The sequence below is a fragment of the Cannabis sativa genome, chromosome 9 (genome assembly GCF_029168945.1).
Source record: "Cannabis sativa cultivar Pink pepper isolate KNU-18-1 chromosome 9, ASM2916894v1, whole genome shotgun sequence".
NCBI classification, from domain to species: domain Eukaryota; kingdom Viridiplantae; phylum Streptophyta; class Magnoliopsida; order Rosales; family Cannabaceae; genus Cannabis; species Cannabis sativa.
In genome coordinates, this window is record NC_083609.1 from 42,017,289 (window position 1) to 42,020,384 (window position 3,096).

A 3,096-nucleotide genomic window follows, 5' to 3' on the forward strand; every position below is an offset into this window, starting at 1 on the left:
GCGAGAGATCAGCAGTTAATCTAAAAGCAAAATCTAATCTAAAAGAAATCTGTGTGTATTATATATAGAAGGAACTTTGAAAAGATCTCTCGTACATGTATTATAGGAATAGGATATCATATATGTCATGAGGGAAAATTAAAGTTTGATGGCTATCAACAATTGATTAGAGAAATCAATAATTTAAGAAACATAAAATCTTTGTTGATAAATATAAATAGATATATGCATCTCTACAGTTTAAGTGACAAATCAATTGATTAGATGCTTTATGATAATTTTAACATCTTATTAGTAGCTCGTACTACTCAAGTACTGTTTGGCCTTAAACTTATATTAAGAAAGACAAGAGTGTTATTCATTGAAAGTGGAAGAGTTGTAAAACGTAAGTAGAACTTCCCTTTCTTTTTGGAAGGTTAATATTTTATACCAATTACCAAATGAATCAACCATGAATAAAGAATTTCAAATTTCACAGAGACAAGCTATCAGCATATTGTGTTGTATATTAAGTACAAGCAATAATCTATATCCATATATTTTTCAAAAAAAAAATCTATATCGATATGCTCTTCTACTATGCAATAGCTTATTGTAGTAAAAAGGAAAAAAGACAAACAAGAAAGACCATTCTACAGAACAAGGGAGCCCAAATCACTCCTTAATAACGAGGTATCCTATTCCTATACCTACAAGCAATTACAAATGAAAGGATATGTAGCAGGAACTTCTAATGCTCAGTTCAATATTGAAGTTCAAGCCACAAACATAATGAATACAATCAAGAAAAATATCAGTACCCCAAATATTTTGATTAGAAGCCACCTATTTGATGATATTTGGTTAAGATTCCTCAGAAGAGCGCTGCGAGCACCTTCAACATTGGTCAATGACTCATCCATGTTATCATCAATCCTGCTTGCATCAATTAATCAGATTTAGTACAACGCAACTGAGACCAGATAAAATCAAGCACTAACAAGCTTTATTGATGGTGCAAAGTTTCTTTAGAAAGTCATAGGAGCTTCCCCAATCTAAGAACACTAGCCAAAATATCATAGTATGTTATCAAGCAAAAATAGCAAACCTGATAGCTAGTTCCCCTTGTTGGGCAACCATAGAAGCCAAATGTGTAAAGATGCCACTAAGTTCAGTAATTTATCCAGAAACAATCATGAGAAGCCTAAGTTTCTCCAACTCAGCCCATTGTTAGACAGACTTGAACCATAAGTGTCTTGTCTAACTCAAGTTTGAGTAATTAACAATAATAATTTATCATAAGCATCAGGTAATTTGATTTATGCTAAAGTCAAATATGAATACAATCTAATATTGCCAAATAGTTTGAAAATATTCTGTTCAAGATATGTAGAGAGATGCATCATGCACTCTTGATTTTGTTTTAAGTGAATAGGTTTCATATTTAATCAAAATCTTCCATAAATAATATTATAAAATACCTAAGCAAGACCAATCGGAAAAAGAATGATAACTATACTAATATTATAAATAAAGCTCAACCACTTTTACTGACAAAAGTTCCCATTAAATTATTGTTTAAACAAATCTGTGAACATAATAAAAATGAATTGTGAGACATACAACATCATAAAGCTTCAATCTAAATTTGAATAGAGCAACAATTTAAGTATGAAGAACTTGATCAATTTTATTAATTTCTTGAAAAGAAAGAAACATTCAATTTTAAATAAACCAACTTAAACACAATTGCCAAAGAGAAACAAGAAACCAAAACAACAAACTTATCATCATCATTGTTATCATGAAAATCAAATAAGAACCAACAATTTGATCAAAAACCCTGCTAAAAAAATTAGACTTATTGCTTGGGTCAATGTAAGCAGCCACAATCACAATGGTTTGGTTGAAAACAAGTTTTTTTTTTTTTTTTTGAAACTTCACCATTGATCTAATCATATTAACAAAGCAACTAGTAGCAAGCCTTTTCTCACCAACTTGACTATTAACAAATCAATTTTTATGAGTGTAAAAACTCTTGAAACCTTCAATAATTTATAATAGTTTATAACAGTTAGGAATTACTATAATCCAAAAACACTTGAGCACCTTGCTCATTCTTTGAATCAAAACTACAATAGCATGTAATTGAAAACAAATTTTCTCTTTCTTTCTTTCTTTCCTTCTTTAGTTTTTTGCTTCAACTGTTAACAAAATGCAAATGACAAAACTGAAAACTTTCCTTAGTGCCTACCGACTATGCTTGAAGACGATGTAACAGTGTCATATTATTCAGTGGCCAATGCAATTTTGGAGCTTTTTAGAGAAAAAAAATGGTCCCAACTCACCAGACCATGTGCTATCAATGAATGGGGCAAGTTGTGGTTGAAAGCCACCAAAGCACCAGGAAACACGAACGCTATGAAGATGGCAATGTACTCCATCTCAACGCCTTCGCTGCAAAACAAAATATAGAAGTTATTCAAGCTGAATTGGGTTGAGTAACACTTAGAATAGAGAAAGATTGAGAGAGTAAGAGTAAGAGACCTGTCAGCCGCAAGAGCATGGCCAAATTCATGGAATGATACAGAGATAATAGTAGAAAGTAGTACGTAGATACCATCAACAGCAAAAGGTGAATGAGAAAGGCCAAAAACCGAACAAAGAGGCACTCGATGCTGTCCGATTGATTGCCATGACCGGCGGTTTGCTCAGCATATATATTTAACACTAAACTAAAAAACCCTAAAACCCAATTTCGATTTTAAGAGAAATAAAAAACAGGGTAACAACCCAGATGGAGAAAGAAGATCAATAATGAGAGGGAAAGAGAGAGAGAGAGAGGGAACTTGCCTGAGACGATGAGATGAGAGACCAAATGAGAAAACAGGAAGAAAAGAGCAATGCGTGGGAAAGAGGCCTCCAATTTCTTCCCGTGAAGTGCAGACCAACCCTAAATCTGATCCTCGGGGAAGAAAATCACACGGCCAACGGACAATTTTCCACAACGATGACGAATGCAGCTTAGAACGACGGAGGTTTTGGGGTTTTAGGGTTCTCACTGTCGTCTGAGAGAGAGAGATGCGGCTGTGAGGCTGAAGCATTTGAAAAGAATCG

General features: G+C 33.5%; 1 long non-coding RNA gene across 1 annotated transcript; it reads right to left on the minus strand.

Annotated features, from left to right (window-relative positions):
- Nucleotides 1-445: 445 nt before the first annotated feature.
- Nucleotides 446-1,421, minus strand: LOC115720656 (uncharacterized). Its single transcript, XR_009684425.1, has 2 exons — nt 1,088-1,421; nt 446-915 (listed from the first exon to the last, which is right to left on the minus strand). It is a non-coding gene; the product is annotated as an uncharacterized LOC115720656 (long non-coding RNA).
- Nucleotides 1,422-3,096: the final 1,675 nt, after the last annotated feature.